Source organism: Cervus elaphus, chromosome 15, assembly GCF_910594005.1.
Source record: "Cervus elaphus chromosome 15, mCerEla1.1, whole genome shotgun sequence".
NCBI classification, from domain to species: Eukaryota; Metazoa; Chordata; class Mammalia; order Artiodactyla; family Cervidae; genus Cervus; species Cervus elaphus.
In genome coordinates this window covers 74,557,955-74,578,826 of record NC_057829.1, presented here as the reverse complement: position 1 = coordinate 74,578,826, position 20,872 = coordinate 74,557,955, and the positions used below count along the sequence as shown (strand labels likewise).

General features: G+C 41.0%; 1 long non-coding RNA gene across 1 annotated transcript in view; it reads left to right on the top strand.

The window, feature by feature from the left end:
• Nucleotides 1-20,872, top strand: part of LOC122709414 — a 129,104-nt gene that overhangs the window by 62,909 nt on the left and 45,323 nt on the right. Inside the window, exon 2 of the long non-coding RNA XR_006345508.1 lies at nt 8,124-8,183. This is a non-coding gene — a long non-coding RNA (uncharacterized LOC122709414). The remainder of the gene's footprint in view (nt 1-8,123; nt 8,184-20,872) is intronic.

Sequence of the window (20,872 nt, the reverse complement as noted above, 5' to 3'; positions counted from 1 at the left end):
GCTGAGAACCGAAAAATTGATGCTTTTGAACTATGGTGTTGGAGAAGACTCTTGAGAGTCCCTTGGACTGCAGGGAGATCCAACCAGTCCATCCTAAAGGAGTTCAGTCCTGGGTGTTCATTGGAAGGACTGATGCTGAAGCTGAAACTCCAGTACTTTGGCCACCTCATGCAAAGAATTGACTCGTTGGAAAAGACCCTGATGCTGGAAGGGATTGGGGGCAGGAGGAGAAGGGGACGACAGAGGATGAGATGGGTGGATGGCATCACCAACTCGATGGACATGAGTCTGAGTAAACTCCGGGAGTTGGTGATGGACAGGGAGGCCTGGCGTGCTGTGATTCATGGGGTCGCAAAGAGTCAGACATGACTGAGTGACTGAACTGAACTGATACACTCTTATCTCTTTCATATATGCCTGAAATTATTTATGAAAAAACATGACCATGGCTTTGTGAGTATCCTCAGCACTCAGATGATAGAACTGGAACTCAAGTATTGGTTCGAAGTCATGTAGGTAATAAGGAGGGCTTCCCAGGTGGTGCTAGTTGGTAAAGAACCCGCCTCCCAATGCAGAAGATGTGAGAGATGTGAATTCAATCCCTGGGTCAGGAAGAGTCCCTGGAAGAGGGCATGGCAACCCACTCCAGTATTCTTGTCTGGAGAATCCCATGGAGGGAGAAGCCTGATGGGCTATAGTCCATCGGGTTGCAAAGAGTCAGACATGACTGAAATGACTTAGCACAACACAGCTAATAAGGAACAGAGTTATAATTAGAATCCTAATTCCAAATCTAATGTTCTTTCCATAATATCTCCCCCTGTGTTTTTCTAGAATCTGTTCAAGAGCCACTGACTTTGGCTGAGGATTTTATGTTGGAAGCAAACAGCCACCATTTTGTTCATAAATCTTGCCCTTTTCCTTCAAACTGGAAAAGAAAGCTGTGGTTTAACAGTAGGTGTCTAGGGGGAGATGGTTTCCGGCCACCGAGTGAATGAATGATCAAGCATTATTAGTAATGAATTTATGCACTGGTTAAACGTATACAAGACTCTGGTTTCTGGCCTTTCTCAAGTCACAGCCAAATCTCAGGGGTCTCATCAGATGCAAACATGTTTCTACTTGTTCTCAGTTCTGCTTTGAATAACAACTACCTTGTCTCAAGTATGAAAATATGAAATTCTTTAATGTGGGTTAAAAGAAATTCACCTAGTCACATATAAGCAAGTCCATGGGGAAAAGTTCACATTCAGATAGTGTCTACAATTTTCTTTCCCTCCATAATTTGGAGAGGTCCCCTCTGGATCAGCAAAGAGTTGGGAGGACTAACACCGCTGAAACATAAGTATCTCTATTTTCAGTAAAATGACACTAACTGGCATTACTGCCTACTGCATGGGAGGCACCTTGTGAGTGACTTTCCAAAAGTTAATGCATTCAGTTCAACCTAAGTTTTAATTAAAAATAAAATAGTCTAGAGAAATGATTTTAGAAAACTCAAGGTCTAAGAGAACACTGAATGTCTATTGTTTACTTTCTCTTCTCCAGAAACTCAGGGAAAATGGTTGCAGAAACAACATGTACTTGTGATTCTATAACAATACATTAAATTTCTAGGCTGGCACCCAGAGAGTTTGAACATTGTAGAGTAGACATAAGGGCAAAATATCTGTTTGTATTGGATCAGAGGTGTCTATGCATAACTTGTGAGGAAATTTGTTAGGATGTGGTTTTACAAGCGGTACATGTCACCAAGAAAACACAGGATGCGTTAGTTGAAGATGTTGAAAAATTATCAGCGTACTGTAAGCTCAAAGACAAGCCATGTCTATCTTACTTATAATTGTATTAGTAGCACCTAACACAATTTCTGGCCTAGAGTAGATACTCAACAAGTAATGAGCAAATGAATGGGTGCTATAAATTCATTGGTCTTTCCCAAATTTTGGCAAAGGTGGCTAAAATCTATGCATCATTCCTCTCATTCATCCTCTGATTCAATTATTGTACAGGTTTGCCCTTCTTTCAAAATCATTCCATTTCTAATCCAGATGCCTACCTGCTGAGCTTGGGCTTTTGAGATCTCCTCCAGCTTTGGCCTACTCTAGACCTCTGTGTTTTTAGAGTGTCCTGTGGACTGCTCTGCATATTTTTAATCATTTTCTACCCAACCCCAAATTTCCCCAAATTTCTCATTGTCTAGAATTACTCAGAGATGCCAAGTTTGGCAGTCTCTGTCACTGGAATTCTCTCTTCCTATCCAATCAGTCTTCCCAATCTACCCCAACAGATATCTCTGCCCCAACCAAGTAATGATCAATACTTAGCCTTGCTCCTGGTAAGCCACAACGATCAGCAAACACATGCAGAAGGAATGAGGCAGCTGTACTTAGTACCTTCCTTTTCCCAAATGCTTAGGAATTCTGTTTAGCCAGAAACTCCATTTGTGATGAGTCATACTTATACATACTTCATATATAAAGTCTTGACAACTCACATTCTTTGCTAACATATCCATACTCATGTGAATGAGTATGTTCTTAAAAGGAGAATCTGACTTTACTAATCCCTTCATTTCTCCAGCTGCCCTCCTGTATTAATCACCTCAACTGCCATAAATACCATCATACTCTGGGTGGCTTCAACAATAGAAATTTATTTTCTTAAAATTCTGAAGACACTAAGTCTGAGATCAGGGTACCAGCATAGTTGGGTCTCAATGAGGACTCTCTTCCTGCCTTTTCAGACAGGCACATTCTCACTGTGTCCTTACATGGTGAGAAGAGAGCTCTGTTGGATGACAGCACTATGTTTATGACCTCACTTCATCTTAATTATTTCCTAAGTTCCCTACCTCCCAACATGGTCACATTAGGGATGTGAGCATTAAGATATGCATTTCAGGGGACAGCACCTCTCTATTACTTCTACCATCCATCATTCTAGTCATTTGAGTGTCATTTCTGAGCCAAAGCTTAAGCTACTATACGCCTTGTATATTATCATAATTGGTCTAAAATCAGAATGCTCAACATTAGAGACTTTTGATGGCTTTAATTTTTAAGTCTTTTGCATTTGCTTCACAAGGACTCAGAGAGACCTGACGTATCTTTAATTCACAGAAATGTTGTCCTACCAGAGCAGCAATTGAGTCTGGTGATTTGAGAAACCAACTATATCATTAGCATGCATGTTCAGTCATCTTCAACTCTTTGCAACCCCGTTAGACTCAGGTTCACATCATGGCTCATGACTTTGAGGACTTTATTTAGTATCTTTGAAGTCTGCTTTTCTTATCTGAAAGTGGGAATAATAATACCTAACTCACTGGACTGTCATGAGAATTGAAAATAGACATGATATAAAGTGCTTGGCATGATGCTCAGTACATAAGAAATAATAATAACTTGGTAGATATTAAAAAGTCAGCACTTATTGAGAATTTACTGTAATTGACACTCTGCTAAACTCCTTACTTACATTACCTAATTTAATTCTTATAGTATATGCCTAGGAGGTAAGGTGAGGTATACCCTATATTCTAAAGAGTATATCCCTATTAATTCCATTTTACAGAATAGAATTGAGCCTAATATATATATATATATATATTTATATTTATCACTCTGTTATTCTACCTCTCAAGGCACAGGGCAATACAATCCTTGAGGACTATGATGTTTGGACTTCATTTGAGGAAATGCATAAACTGTTATTGATCAAGTATTCTTTCTGCCCCTTTCTCTCTCCTCTCTTCTGAGTCTCCCATTATGTATAAGGTGGTACACTTGATGGGTATCCCAAAGATCCCTGAGCATCTGTTAAATTTTTTAAATAATTCCCTTTTTATTTCTGAGAATAGATATTTCAAAGGACCTATCTTCAAGTGTGCCAATTTTTAATCATGCCTGCTCAAATTTGCTGTTGAATCTGTCTAGCAATTTTTAAAATTTCAGTTGTTATACTTTTCAACTTCAGAATTTCTATTTGACTTATTTTCTTCCTACAATTTGCATCACTTACTTGCTGTAAGCAGAATAATTCCTCTTCCCCTCAATGATGTTCACGTCCTATTTTATGGTACTGTATATGGCAAAAGTCAGACTTAAATTGAAGAAAGTGGGGGAAACCACTAGACCATTCAGGTATGATCTAAACCAAATCCCTTATGACTATACAGTGGAAGTAAGAAATAGATTTAAGGGACTAGATCTGATAGAGTACCTGATGAACTATGGACAGAGATTCATGATATTGTACAGGAGATAGGAATCAAGACCATCCCCAAGAAAAAGAAATGCAAAAAAGCAAAATGGTTGTCAGAGGAGGCCTTACTAATAGCTGTGAAAAGAAGAGAAGTGAAAAGGAAAGGAGAAAAGGAGAGATACACCCATTTGAATGCAGAGTTCCAAAGAATAGCAAGGAGAGATAAGAAAGCCTTGCTCAGTGATCAATGGAAAGAAATAGAGGAAAACAACAGAATGGGAACGACTAGAGATCTCTTCAAGAAAATGAGATACCAAGGGAAAGTTTCATGCAAAGATGGGCCCAATAAAGGACAGAAATGGTATGGAGACCTAACAGAAGCAGAAGATATTAAGAAGAGGTGGCAAGAATACATAGAAGAACTGTACAAAAAAGATCTTCATGACCCAGATAATCACCATGGTGTGATCACTCACACTCACCTAGAGCCAAACATCCTGGAATGTGAAGTCAAGTGGGCCTTAGAAAGCATCACTACGAACAAAGCTAGTGGATGTGATGGAATTCCAGTTGAGCTATTTGAAATCCTAAAAGATGATGCTGTGAAAGTGCTGCACTCAATATGTCAGCAAATTTGGAAAACTCAGCAGTGGCCACAGGACTGGAAAAGGTCAGTTTCCATTCCAATCCCAAAGAAAAGCAATGCCAAAGAATGCTCAAACTACTGCACAATTGCACTCATCTCACAAACTAGTAAAGTAATGCTCAAAATTCTCAAAGCCAGGCTTCAGCAATATGTGAACCATGAACTTCCAGATGTTCAAGCTGGTTTTAGAAAAGGCAGAGGAACCAGAGATCAAATTGCCAACTGTGCCAAAGCCTTTGACTGTGTGGATCACAATAAACTGTGGAAAATTCTGAAGGAGATGGGAATACCAGATCACCTGACCTGCCTCTTGAGAAACCTGTATGCAGGTCAGGAAGCAACAGTTAGAACTGGACATGGAACAACAGACTGGTTCCAGATAGGAAAAGGAGTACAAGGCTGTATATTGTCACCCTGTTTATTTAACTTATATGCAGAGTATATCATGAGAAATGCTGGGATGGAGAAAGCACAAGATGGAATCAAGATTGCTGGGAGAAATATCAATAACCTCAGAGATGCAGATGACACCTCCCTTAAGGCAGAAAGTGAAGAAGAACTAAAGAGCCTCTTGATGAAAGTGAAAGAGGAGAGTAAAAAAGTTGGTTTAAAGCTCAACATTCAGAAAACTAAGATCATGGCATCCGGTCCCATCACTTCATGGCAAATAGATGGGGAAACAGTGGAAACCGTGGCTGACTTTATTTTTGTGGGCTCCAAATCATTGCAGATGGTGATTGCAACCATGAATTAAAAGACACTTACTCCTTGGAAGGAAAGTTATGACCAACCTAGACAGCATAATAAAAAGCAGAGACATTACTTTGTCAACAAAGGTCCGTCTAGTCAAGCCTATGATTTTTCCAGTAGTCATATATGGATATGAGAGTTGGACTATAAAGAAAGCTGAGCACTGAAGAATTGATGCTTTTGAACTGTGGTGTTGGAGAAGACTCTTGAGAGTCCCTTGGACTGCATGGAGATCCAACCAGTCCATCCTAAAGCAGATCAGTCCTGGGTGTTCACTGGAAGGACTGATGTTGAAGCTGAGACTCCAATACTTTGGCCACCTCATGCGAAGAGCTGACTCATTTGAAAAGACCTGATGCTGGGAAAGATTGAGGGCTGGAGGAGAAGGGGACCTCAGAGGATGAGATGGTTGGATGGCATCACCGACTCAACAGACATGGGTTTGGGTAGACTCCGGGAGTTTGTGATGGACAGGGAGGCGTGGCGTGCTGCGGTTCATGGGGTCGCAAACAGATATGACTGAGTGACTGAACTGAACTGCTATGGCAAAAGAGACTTTGGAAGGTATGATTAAGGATTTGTGATAGGGAGAATATCCTGGATTAATCAAGTAGATCCAATGAAGTCACAAGAGTCCTTTTCAGAAGGAGGTAGGACGTCACAGTCAGAGATGGAGGTGACTATGGAAAGAAAGCTCAGATGCTAGATACAGGGCCATGAGCCAAAGAATGTGGGCTAAAAAAGACAAAGATTCTCCCCTACCACCTTCAGAAGTTCTGTTGACCTGTTTTAGATTTCTGACTTCTAGAGTTGTAAAATGATGTTTTTCCTGTTTTAAGCCACTAAGATTTTGATTATTTGTTACAGAAGCAGTAGGAAACAAATACATTATTGATATTCTCTATTTGGTTGGACATCATCCTTATACTTTGGAGAAGGCACTGGCAACCCACTCCAGTACTCCTGCCTGGAAAATCCCATGGACGGAGGGGCCTGGTGGGCTGCCATCTATGGGGTTGCACAGAGTTGGACACGGCTGAAGCAACTTAGCAGCAGCAGCAGCAGCCTTATACTTGATCATTAGAGATAATAAAAATTTGTTCTATGAACATATTTATAATAGGTGGTTTAAAGTCTATGTAAGTCCAGCATCTGACTTTTCTTCAAGGTAGTTTCTATTGACTGCTTTTGTTCCTGTGTTTAAAAATATTTTTCTGTTTCTTTGCACATTTCATAATTGTTGAAAACTTGACATTTTAAATAATGTGCAACCCTAGAAATTATATTTTCCCCCATCTCATTGTTGTTGTTCCCGCTGATGTTTGTTTTGTGTTCTTATTTAGTGACATCCTTGGACTAATTCTGGGAAGTCTGTTTTCTTTACCATGTGTGGCCACTGATGTCTCTGCTTGGTTAGTTTAGTGATTGGCTAATGACTGGACAGAGATTTCCTTAAATGCCTTTAACCAATAAGTCTGCCATCTTCCATCCTCTTTTGAGTGTGTGTGTGTGTGTGTGTGTGTGTGTGTGATGTGTTGAGGTGTGTCTTCACCACTCTGGAAGTTTACAACTCTGCCTCAGCCTTCTTTTCTACTTACACTGGGACTGAGAGATTACATCTTTCCTGGGTCTTTCCTGGGCATGCACACAGCCCAGCTCAAGTGCGTAGCCTTCAAGATCCTAAGATTTTTCAGAGCTTTTTCAAATCCCTCCAAGGACATCTCATTCCTCCAATTTTCTTTTTAAGTTTTTTCACCACCTCTTGTTTACCCCAAGCTGATATTGCCACCTCAGGTAGATTTCAGTGTTAAACAATTGACACTGACCATTTTTGACAAACACCCTGAGATTAAAAGGCTTTCCTCACTAAATGACCTCTGATTCAAATCACATAAAAATTAGCCCAGGGCATGGGACTTTCCCGAAGAGCTGCCAGATAAGTCAAATAGTGACAGTGCTGTGAGGATGGGACTTTTTGAGGGGTCCTAAACCTGATACTAAAGAGCAGAGACATTACTTTGCCAACAAAGGTTCGTCTAATCAAGGTTATGGTTTTTCCAGTGGTTATGTATGGATGTGAGAGTTGGACTGTGAAGAAAGCTGAGCACTGAAAAATTGATGCTTTTGAACTATGGTGTTAGAGAAAACTCTTGAGAGTCCCTTGGACTGCAAGGAGATCCAACCAGTTCACCCTAAAGGAGATCAGTCCTGGGTGTTCATTGGAAGGACTGATGCTGAAGCTGAAACTCCAATGCTTTGGCCACCTCATGCGAAAAGTTGACTCATTGGAAAAGACCCTGATGCTGGGAGAGATTGGGGGCAGGAGGAGAAGGGGATGACAGTAGATGAGATGGCTAGATGGCATCACCAACTCGATGGAAGTGAGTTTGAGTAAACTCCTGGAGTTAGTGACAGACAGGGAGGCCTGGCATGCTGCGATTCATGGGGTCGCAAAGAGTCAGACACAACTGAGCGACTGAACTGAACTGAAAACCTGATTTGCCTCCTCCTATGGTTACAGGGCTCTTGGTGTTCAAGGATAACATGGAACTGGGGAGAGAGAGAGAGAGGTGGAAATAAGGTAAGGTAAAATGTCACAAAGCTCATTGTTTTTAAGGAGATCCAGTCATTTTTCTTAGATAAACATTCCTTATATGTTTGAAAGTCCTTCATTAAGTTCTAGAGTTTTGAACATTTTGATCATTTTTGTCAGTGTTCCTATTGCTTTATGGAAGAGCCAATTTCTGGAGTTCCTTACTCTGCCAGATTCCAAAAGTGCTTCTCGTGGCTTTATATTGGTAACAGATTTTCCCTCCCTACTCCTGATGAGAGTTGAATCCCGACCCTTTAATTTCATTGTAAGAAATGCCTCACTTCATATATAAAACTGCATATGATTAGAGATAATCTATTTCCTATCCAAGCTGTTTTTTTTCTTCTCTATAGAACAATGCTGTATGTATTTGATAACCAAATTTGAGACCATAGATGGTTTCACAATCACCTAAGTGAGACCATAGATGATGTTCTATCCCCAAAATAGTTTATTCCTGGGACCTAATATTCTGTTCCTATTTGTTTTGATTAAATATTGTTGAATCTTCCCCTCAATCTAATATAGAAATAAAAACCTCCCTAAAAGGCCACATTTAAAACTGAATAGATTTGGGGGAATGATCTCTGAACTATAAGAAAATACAAATTGGGACTCTAGATGAACAAAGTTGTTGGAAGAACTTAAGAGAGGCTAAGGAACAAAAAACAATGTACTTACTTCACACATTTGATTGGGTATATACTTTGCAATTTTATCTGAGACCAGGGATCTAACAGAAAACATGGTTCTTGGATCCCATTTTTTCTCTCCTGTTTTCCATTTCAATCTGAGACCTTAGTATCTCTTTTGGGGCAACTCAACTTATATTTTAATAAAAAGCAAAATGGCCTGGAGCAATACTTTAGACAATCAAGGTCTAAGAGGGCATTGAAAATTCATCATTCACTTTTCCTTATCCAGAAACCTGCCTTTTTCTCGGAAATTCAGAGAAAATGATCATAGAAATGCCATGTACTTCAGATTCTTTAAATGTTGATGAAACTATCACCTCTCATTTTCCTCCCTGCCCTCCCCACCCCTCATCCACCCGCTCCACCTCCATTTAATAACTCAGTCAACACACTGCTGTCAAGGTAGCCTTCATAAAGAGCACTGCCAACTTTGTGGTCTCCTGCTCCAAAATTTTCAATGACTGTTCATTTATTCTGTCTCGCGATATAAATTCCTCCCATTTATGTCTTTAATAATCTGGCTTCAATGCATCCTTCTCGCCATATTTTGTCTCCTTACCTTATAAACACTGACTTGCAGCCACACCTGTCTACTTCTAGAATGCTATTCTTCTCCCTCTCTACTGAATTGCTTCATAGTATTCAAGGCTCTCCTCTTTTAGGAAGCTTCCCTCAGATTGCCCAAGGTCAGAGGGATCTGAATTGCTTCCAAATTGCCTTGTACTTGTTAACAATATCTTTCTTTGCAAGTATATGTATTATATACATATAATTGGCAGTTAATTCAGGTATTGATTCATGTGGTCATTTAACTGCAGTTCTTAAATCCTTTGTATCCAATTAATGGAAGCTGAGATTTTCTTACACTTACCATACCATAACAGAATCCTGTGCATGGAAGGGGCTTAATAAGATTAACAGATAAAGTGGTTTCTGGTTGTTGATCACAATTCGTGAACAGTGGGAAGGCCCTTGTGACAACTGCCATCAGTTCACCATTCAACTCCAAGTCTAAACCAAGTCTAGCAGCACAGAAGAAGCTTCCCAGACTGTCACAACTTATGCATATCTTGAATCTGTGGACAGAATAGGTATGATGGACTCCGGTCTCTCTTCTGTTATCCCCACCCCCTCCTCACTCCCTCTGTTCCAGGCACACTCACCTCCTTAAGTTAAAAAAGTGAAAGTGTGCTCACTCCTGTCCCAACTCTTGTGACCCCATGGACTGTGGCCCACCAGGCTCCTCTGTCTATGAGATTTCCCAGGCAAGAATACTGAAGTGAGTAGCCACTTCCTTTTTCAGGTGATCTTCCAGACCCAGGGAGCAAACCCGGGTCTCCTGCGTTGCAGGCAGATTGTTTACCTTCTAAGACATTAGGGGACATTCTTAACTCTTCATGTAAAACTTCTTCTGGGTTGATGCTGTTCCTTCTGCCTGGAATGCTCTTCCTCACATATCCATATAGCTCCCTCCCTTTCTTTGTTCAAGTCTTTGATCAAATTTCACCTTCTCCCTGACTGTCCTGTTTAAAATGGTGAGCCTTTCTCCTCCCCTTACCAGCATTTCCAAGCTCTATTTTTAGTTCTCCCAACTCTGTTTTTTCCTATTACTTTTATTGCTTTCTAACATGCAATATAATTGGTATATTTTAAATGTCTTTTTTTTTTTTAATATTTATTTCTTTGGCTGTACCAGGTCTTAGCTGCAGCATGCGGGATCTTCAGTGTGAAGTCTTAGTTGTGGCACATGGGATCTGGTTCCCTGAGCAGGGATCAAACCCAGAGCCCCTGCATCGGGAGCTCAGAGTCTTAGCCACTGGGCCACCAGGGAAGTCCATAAATGTCTTTTTTCTTTCCTGCCCCACTAGAAGGTAAATACGAGCAGCACAAACATCTTTTCAGATTTTATTCACTGATATATCCTCCATAATTAAACAATGCTTGGCACATAGTAGGTACTCAGTAAATTTTTGGTGAATGGAGAAACTTTGAATGAGGGCTCTGTGACAGTTAATTTGACCCATTAACTTGGATACCCAGACATTTGGTGAAACATTCTGGCTGTGTCTATGAGGGTGTTTCTGGGTGAGGTTCACATTTGAATCAGTAGATTGAGTAAAACAGATTTCCCTCCCTAACATGAGTGAGCCCCATCCAATCGATTGAAGTAATGGACTAAGACATTAATTTCCTTTTGTCTCAAAGTCCTCATCTGTAAAATGGAGACAATGAAATCATAGCACCAACTGTTAGGATATTGTGCAGATTAAATGAGTTACTGTAGTATCAATATTAAATGATGTATTATTATACACAGAATGGTATGAATAGGGCTGAGAATAAGTGAGCCCATCATTGTAGCTTCTATTATTCCGTCTCATCACTTCAGTTTCCTGGACCAAATAAAGGGAAAGTTGGACTACATGAGCTCTGGGTGTCCCACCCACTTTGAACACTTCAGGATTCAATGACTTTCTTGGTATATCTCCCACAGAATTGGGCAGAGCCCTGTCTCCCTAGAAAGCTGTCCATTTCCACCAAGGCAGGCAGCCTTTCTGAGCCCTCTGTTCTCATTTGTATTTCCTTCCCAGGTGCTGACTCACTGCATTGATTAAACAGGCTGCCACAGCTCAGCCCTTCCCTGGGACTGGATGTCCTAGTGGAAGATATCTTTGTTCTCTTGGGCTACAAGCCCCCCTTTCTCTCTTTTCACCAGGAGAGATTTTAATATAAAGTATAATGCATGCTGTTTATGCTTTCATTGATGCGTGCATTTATTCCAAGACGATGCTTCCTTTGGTTAACGGTCGAAAAACTGTGATTTTATAGAAGGTGATTTTTTGACTGTGCCTACTTAAAGGTACAGAAAAGCCACTCTCCATAATTACCTTCAAATTCAGAAGAGAATTCTACCTTATGAAAAACTGAAAAAAGTGAGTGCCTTTATTTATCTCTATCTGGCTTCGAACGGGCTCTATAAAAATTGTATTGGTTCATGTTCAGAACCAAAAGGAACAAAATGGTTCCTCATGGGCTTCCTACTTTTCTTTTTTTTAGAACATGCAATACAGTTCTACCTCTAGATGTACTCCCTTTGTTCAACATTATTGTCTCTGCCACCTGGCTTGAAATGGCCCTTCAAGGGTTTTGATAAATCAGTTGCAAAGGTGTCTGATTTCACTGTAACATCTATAAGTGCCTTTTCTGAAAGCCTCCTTTTATGCCACCTAGAGAAATTCACCTCTGTGAGTCCTAGGAGAACCCTAAAATCAGTTATAATATATCAGAAAGGAAGAGAAAATTATTTTTATCTATGCTTTGGAAAGACATTGAGGGCATTTCCAAGGAAGGAAAGCAAGTAATGAAAGGAAAAATGATCATTTTGAGAGAGACTTCTGCAAATGCCTTTTTCTTTTCTTTTTGATACTATGAAGCTAAGAAATTTACATGTGACCTTGAGGACCTAGCCCAGCATTCATTCTTTCAACCCTGCTGAAGTGTTTCACCTTTTCACTTAAGACAGCTAAGTGAGGAGACTTACAGACACTGACCCCCCGACCCCAGCAACTGATGCTGACATTTCTTCTTTGTCGGTCACCTCCAGGCACACAGGGCAGAGCTGCAGGACAGATGCCCCTGGCAAGGTTGGAAGGAACTAGGGGCACCATCTTACTCTCTAGGGTTCTTGGGGCATAATGGTATGCATAGGTCCACCAGATCATTTAGATCAACTTACAGATTACTGGTGTCCAGCAGAGACCCACAGAACTTTAACCAAGTGGCTTGTGGTTACTGTTCAGTCACTCAGTCACATCAGGCTCTTTGTGACCCCATGGACCGCAGGACGCCATGCTTCCCTGTCCCTCACCACCTCCCGGAGCTTGCTCAAACTCATGTCCATTGAGTCAGTGATGCCATCCAACCATCTCGTTCTCTGTCATCCCATTCTCCTGCCCTCAATCTTTCCCAGCATCAGAGTCTTTTCTAATGAGTCGGCTCTTCCCATCAGGTGGCCAAAGTATTGGAGCTTCAGCTTCAGCATCAGCCCTTCCAATGAATGTTCAGGATTGATTTCCAGGATGGACTGGTTTGATCTCCTTTCAGTCCAAGGGACTCTCAAGAGTCTTCTCCAACACCACAGTTCAAAAGCATCAGTTCTTCGGTTCTCAGCCTTCTTTATGGTCCAACTCTCGCATCCATACGTGACCACTGGAAAAACCATAGCTTTGACTAGATGAATGTTGGCAAAGTCATGTCTCTGCTTTTTAATATGCTGTCTAGGTTTGTCATAGCTTTTCTTCCAAGAAACAAGTGTCTTTTTAATTTTATGGCTGCAGTCACTGTCTGTGGTGATTTTGGAGCCCCCCCCCCCAAAAAGTTTGTCACTGTTTCTATTGTTTCCCCATCTATTTGCCATGAAGTGATGGGACTAGATGCCATGATCTTCCTTTTTTGAATGTTGAGTTTTAAGCCAGTTTTTTCACTCTCCTCTTTAACTTTCTGCTATAAGGGTGGTTTTATCTGCATATCTGAGGTTATTGATATTTCTCCTGGCAATCTTGATTCCAGCGTACGTTTCATCCGGCCTGGCATTTCGCATGATGTACTCTGCAAGGATTATACCAAGCTATCTAGACATTAAAAAACCAGCCAATCCTGGCTGGTCTGTGATTTTCCAATTGACGAGTCCCTGAGGGTAAGACCAGAAAAATAGGGAGAGATGGCATTTTCTCCCTGAAGGAAACAGAGATCAACTATACTAAAAAGCTAATAATTTAGGGCCAGGAAATTAGGCATTCCATGAGGCTAGAAGATGGAGAGACTATCTTCTTTCTCAGCCCAGGCTTCTGAGGTGGGGAGGAAGCTTGGCCACATAGGCGCATCATGGTCTTCTTGTACTAAAGTAAAACTAGACAGCACCTCAGCACTAAGCTTGTGTTAAGCGTCTTTCATTGATTAACAAAATAGCTAATCTATTTGTCAGGAATTAGCATAGCATTAATGAAGTAAACGTGTGAGATGGTTGTGCACATACATACATATATATATATGTATATACACACACACACATATATCAGATTATAATCTGAAAAAATAAATTAATACTTAATGAATCTTAATTTTAATAGTAAAAATTCTAGTGAAAAAAGGCAATAGCCCTTGAGTTAAAGAAGCCACACAGACAAATTAGAAGACAATGGATAAGAATATATAAAAAGGCAAAACTGTAGCTCTATTATGTAGGCTTGACTTAAATAGTTGTGGTAGGAGTTGTACAATCAGGCAGATATCCCCAGGGAATGCTTCCACCACCACCAACCCCCCCCCCCCACCCCCGCCCCTGCTCTACCTAGCAGAAAGTCACACTCACTCACCTTTACATCTGTCAACACTCTGCATTTCTTCATGGGCCAGAGGATCAAAATTTGGACTCACCACAAAGAATATGTTCAAGTTCTTGAGAAAAATCATAGCTCTTTTCCAAGAAAAAGATACACTCTTTTTCCAGCAAGTTTGTGCTGAAATAAGATGGTCTCTGGACAAGACAACAATTCCACATCTTAACCTCCTACCCCAGAGGGCCAACCCAGCCTCTTTCATGACTGGCCATTCAGAGTACATTTTGGCTAATAGTCTCCACTCTCTGCGTTCCCTGGGATTTGTACTTTCTGAAATTGACTGCAAGTCAATGCCTACCAAAAGCTTGCTTTAAGTAGCTGTAATTTGCTAGAAAGGGTCTAATGGGTGTAAGAAATGTCTTCTTTCTTCCAAGTCCTTTAAGTGGATTCCCTATCATAAAGCAAAGTACGGGGACCACAATACCTCGGCTTCCTACAAAAATGGCATTGTGGATTTCTACAACTCTTAACTTTTGCAGATAGCAGGTCCAAGAAACATTTCTTAAACTACATTTCTGTCTTTCCTTTAACATTTTTACAAACGGCATTGTCCATAAGATAACCAATGTCTCTTATACAAAAATCTACAGTATAAATTCCTCTTTCAGTGGGGTTCAAGCAAAAGGTTTGTCTCTGCAGAGTGATTCTGATATTTTTTTGTTATCAGATAATAAGTATCACATGACTCACCACTCCCCTTCTTTCCTCAGTTTCCAGGAAATTCAGGGGCAGAATTCAGTCAATGAATTTGCCTATTGTAAAGTCATTTCTTTCTGAGGGATAAAGAGATTTGTACCCTCTTTTCCCTTTATTGCTTTATTTTGTGCAGTATTTAATTTTTGAAGTGGTCTCAAATGCCTCTGTAATATGTGGGGGATAAACTTTAAACCAAAACAGATACAATTTCTGATCCTTCTTACATTAATTCAAGCTTCTGTAAAGATCCAACATCAGGGGTAATATCTCCTTGAGTGCTTATTCAAACACTATTCAGCATTGGGGAAAAGTAAACTGTGTTTCACTTTCTTGGAGATGCAGCCAATAAAACCATTTGTGCATCAATAATAATTAGATCTTAACTGTAAAGATATGTGCCAAGAAACCTTCTGCTCCCAAAGGACCAGGTTTGGGTAATTTAAGCCTCAGATTCATCTTGTCATTTTCCATGAAAGTCATGCTGAAGTGGATTCTAACAATCAAAGTGATGAGGCAAACGTATAGATCCTGAGCTTATGTCAATCCATTGAAAGCTCTTTCCATTAAATAAAACCAGACATATAGAACAGAAATGTTATGTGCTTCCTGTTTTATTATATTCTTATTGCATGTAATTATATGTGTAATTCAGAATTATGGAATAATAATTTAGTAAGATTAGTCATTTCGTGTAACTCATACAATTTTAGGCCCTTTGCTCACCTCTCTTGACACTTAGAATGAAGTCTGAATGAACTCGCTGTCATGGCTGATAAGCCCGGTGTGACCTAACCCCTGCCTGGCTCTCCAACGTCAGTTCTCTCCACTACCTTTGACTCACTTGGCTTATTCATACTTCAATCCCTTTCTGTTTCTTTAATTTTGTAATCCCTTTCCCATCTCAGATCCTTATGTGTTTACTGTTCCCTATGTTCTCAGTTGCTTATCATGTCTGACTCTTTGTGACCCCTTGGACTGTAGCCTGCCAGGTTCCTCTGTCTGTGGGATTCTCCAGGCAAGAATACTGGAGTAGGTTGCCATGCCCTCTTCCAGGAGATCTTTCCGAAGCAGAGATCACACCTGGGTCTCCTGCACTGCAGGCAGATTGCTTACCGCCTGAGCCACCAGGGAAGCCCTTACTATTCCCTAGTCTTTCCTTTATTCTCCTATCTCTCTCTTCCAATCTCAGCTAAAACAACATTGCTGGTTCTGAGAAGATGCCTGGTCATTACGTATCACAACACTGTCTTATTTCCATCCCAACTCTCACTGCATCTGTTAATTCATCATCTCTCACTCCCAGCAGACAGTAAGCTCCAGAAGACAGTGCCTTATACACATGTATATCCTTGTACCAAGCTCAGAGCCTTGTTCCTCTCCTTTGTTTATTTTGTGGAGTGATACAGTTTGATCTCTCCAACTCTCTAAGACAGAACAACCTACAAATCAGAAATTATATTAGCACTAGAACATCCCTTAGAGGTAATCAGGTCCCTCACCTCATAGGCAGAGAAATTTAGGCATCAAGAGTTAACATCACAATGGTGAAACAAGATCAGGCTCTACTTACCTTTCAATAACTTATCTATTTCCTTACTACATGTCACCTTTGGTCTTTCAATAGGTGAAACTTGGCCCATTTAGGGTGATCCATTTGTGCCAGTTGCCCAGAGCTTTCCTGGTTTTAGCTCTGAAAGCTCTATGTCTCAGGACAACTCTGAGTCCTGGGCAAATTACATGCTTGGCCACCCTAAAGAGGCCAGGGTGTTTGTTGATATATCCTCCCTTCTCCCAGGTGTATGTGTTACTACAAGTAGGATAATAAAAAGCCTGGGCCATATGTGCTCAAATTGACTGAGATGGATATGTCCTTGGAAGCCATAACTAGCAACTGATCATTGACAGATAATCAACATGTCCAATGTCAGCAGACAAGCTTTGAATTCAAAAGCATCCCCTTTCTTATCAAGATTCTAGTTTCCAATAGTCCATTCTCCTTGGACAAATATGTCTTAGTCTGCTTAGACTGCTATAACAAAATATCATAGATTTTGTGATTTAAGCAACAGAAATTAGTTTCTTTACCGTTTTGGAGCTGGAAGTCCAAGATCAACGTTCAGTGGGGTCAGGTTCTGGTGAGCACTCTATTCCTGGCTTGCAGATAGCTGCCTTCTCACTGAGTCCTTGCCTACCTTTGCTCAGTGCACATGTGTAGATAGATCCATCTCTCTCTTCCTCTTCTTATAAAGCCACCAGTCCTATCAGATTAAGACCCCACCCTTATGATTTCATTTAATCTTAATTATCTCCTTAAAGATCTTATCTACAGATACAGTTACATGGGGGTGAGTAAGGCTTCAACATATAGCAAAATGCTACCATATTTCTAAGTGGTGATCACATCAAGTCTGTAACCTGTGAAGTTATGTGGCAGTGTTAGATTCTGGCTTCAGGTTCCCCAGCACTTGCAATGGTCGCCCTGCAGCAGTGGGTTGGAGACCACCTCTTACAGGCCAGAGAAGTCGGGTGAGCAGCGTTGGAAGGGAAAACAGGGGACTTCAGTGGAGCCTGCCCCAGAGTGGCATATTTCTGACAATAGCAGCAGTGGCAGCCCTGGGAACCTTTGCCACCTACAGTCCAGACACGGTGTACAACCACAATGGGTACTGTCTACTATTGCTAGTGAAGGGTGAGAGTGAGGTCTGTGACAACCCCAAACCTCGTTCTGTTCTCTGTATCCTTTCCCCTCGACTTTGTCATTCATGAGGGAAATGAAGCCCCAAGTGTAGACTCAAGTCCTGGCAGAATGTTTTCATCCTCCTTCAACATCCATCTGGCTAAGCAAAGCTTTTGTGAAGTGCATGTCGAAATTTCTCGGGCATGGAAATTAGCTGGGGGTCTTGTTAAGATGTAGCTTCTGATTCAGTGAGTCTGGATGTCTGATGAGCTCCCAGGTTTGCTGATGCTGCTGGTCTGAGACCCCACTCTGAGTGGCAGGGCTTCCAAAGATGTTAGCAAATTGCTGTACAGACTCTCCCTAGATTGGTTTCTGGAGCTGGAAGTGGCCTGATAATTGTGCACCTAGATTTCTCTTCCCTAGAACTGCAAGCCTTGCTGCTGTTCTCTTTTGTTTCCTCTTAAGATGATCTTCACCTGCAAACCCAACTTCTCTTCCCTAGATAGCCCCTGGCCCTTTCTCCGCCTCCCTGTCTGATTCTCCAGGGAAGAGCATATTTTTGGAATTCAATTGTGACTCATAGGATTTGGGCAGGACTCTGGGAAAAATGTGAGAACAGTTAATCCCAAGCCGATCCCAGATTGCTGCCCAGGCTCCAGGAGGACCCAAGGGCAATGCCAATCCCAGAATATCAATTTACTTCTTCAAATTGTTTTGCCCAAAACCAATCACACAGCAGCTCTCAGGATCCTACACTGGAATGGCATACCTGAGCACTTGGGGCTTATTTGAACTTCATTTAACGTCTTCAATGAAACAATACACCCATAATTAAACTGACACAGAATTCTTAGGTCCTGATGAGTCAAGGACTTTAAGGAAATGCATCCCAATTAGAGAGTTTTAATAATTTCCTAAGCACAGTGGTCTGGAGAAAGAAACACATCCAAAAATTAGATTTTCCAGCTTCTATATGTGGCATTGGATATTTTCTGAAAATCAGATTTTAAGAGGAAATAAATCTTTCACCAGGACTTCAGCCAACCAGGTCTTAAAATTTGGAAAATGTTACCTTCAGCGCCTCAGTTCCCTGCCCCCACCATACACCTCTTCAGAATCCCTTCTTTTACCAATATTCAGTTTCTCATTCTTTCTCGCATTACTTACAGCTTGCTCTCAAGAAAATCATTTACACCTGCATATGAATTTCAACTATTGCTCTTTGTTTTTCTCCTGTGGGTGTGTGTTTAAACCTCACCTCTGACTATAGAAAAGACATGATTCCCAGAGATTATCATACTGAGTGAAGTCAGACAAAGAAAGAGAAATATTGTATGGTGTCCCTTATCTGCAGAATCTAAAAAGAAATGATATAAATGAATTTATTTACAAATCAGAATCAGACTTACAGACTTAGAGAACAAACTTTTGGTTCTGGGGGGAAGAATGGGGGAAAGGGATAGTTAGGAGTTTGAGGTGGATATTTAAAATAGATAACAAGGACCTACTGTATAGTACAGGGAACTCTTCTCAATGTTGGGGGTGGGGGGAGGTGTGGAATTTAGGGGAGAATGGATACTTGTGTATGTATGCCTGAGTCCTTTTGCTGTCTACCAGAAACTATCACAACACTATTAATAGGCTATATTCCAATACAAAATAAAAAAGGTTTGTTTTAAAAAGGATTTGGTTGCTTAGCAAATAATTTCAGGGAGTAGGTAGCTCATAGCAGGTGACCTCTTGCCCCTGTTTTTGAAAGCGGCAATGAGCATTGATTCTTGTTTGATATATTGTGTTCGTGCCTTGGAGTTGTGTTCTCAGGCTGCCATAACAAAATGCCACAAACCAGGTGGCTTACACAACAGAAGCTTATCTTCTCACAGTTCTGGAGGCTCAAAGTCCAAGACCGAGGTGTGGGCAGGTTTGTTTCTCTCAAGGCATCCCTCCTTGGCTTGCAGATGGCCCCCTTCTGTGTCCTCACATGGCCTTCTCTCTGTGTACAGGCATCCCAAGTACCTCTTCCTTCTCTTATAAAAACACCAGACATATTGGATTAGGGCTTCACACTTATGACCTCACATAGGGAGTTGGAGTTTCAGTATATAAATTCTGGAGACACAACTCAGCCTGCAGTGTAGTTCTGTTTGTGCCCTCATCACTCATATAACTGGTTAGTGTTTCCTTTCAGAAAATGCCTGAGTCTAGGGCCTGTTGTTTCCATACTTCTGAACTTGTTGGCTGGTGGACTCCTGGGTGAGTTGGTTGATAGATTCCACCTCAATTAAATCATCAAAAGATAAGCACCAGCTTGTTTCTATTCCTTTGACTCAAATCTCCTTTTCTCTTTAGGATAAAGAGAAGGAACAGAGAAAACGCTGGAAACAGTAATGTGGTATATCACTCCCCTCAGAGAGTCTTCCTGCCAGTTGCCTCTGTTTGTTAGGGACCTGGTGAGTTGACAGTCACAAAACCAAAGAAGTTGGTAAAGATAATTGTATAGGTCGGTGCCTGTCTGTCCTCAAATCCATTCTCTGAGCTTCATCTGCCCGGTGTTTCCAGGAATCATATTTCCCAGGCTCCCTTGCTCCCTGGCTCCTAGGTCCAGTTAATGGGATGCACTGGTGGAAGGCTGAATGGTGGGAGCTGAAGAGATGTCAAGGTATCCTCCCCCTTCTGTCTCTCCACTTCCTGTCGGGTCTCTGGAAAGAGCAGTATCTCGTCCAGTATCAGTTCAGAGGGGGCCCCTTCCTCTCAGAGGACCCCACTTTTGAACTCAATGACACCACCTCCTAATGCACCTCCAGCCCTGAAGGGAGTAGAGCAGCAGCTTCCTGCTGTTAATAATCTCTTGAGTTGATTTCCTGCCCCCTTATTACTTTCTTAGCTCTCCCACTGTGATAGAACCAATTTCCCCAGTCAAATTCCTTCTGCTCAGAATCTTAAAGTGGTTCCTGTTTCTTAGCTGATATAATGTTCATTCTACCTACTTTACACTGTAAGAGTTAAATGAAATAGAGAGAGCGCTCAGCATATAAGTGCTTAAAACACAGAAAATGCTAAAAGAAACTGCAGAGCCATTAATGAATTTTGTCATTTTAGAAGAGTAATTTTAAAAATAATGAATTTCATCTATAAAATATTATTCAGAAATAGAACCATTAAATATAATTCTATGTATAATTCACCAATAATTCAAACCACCTCTGAAAC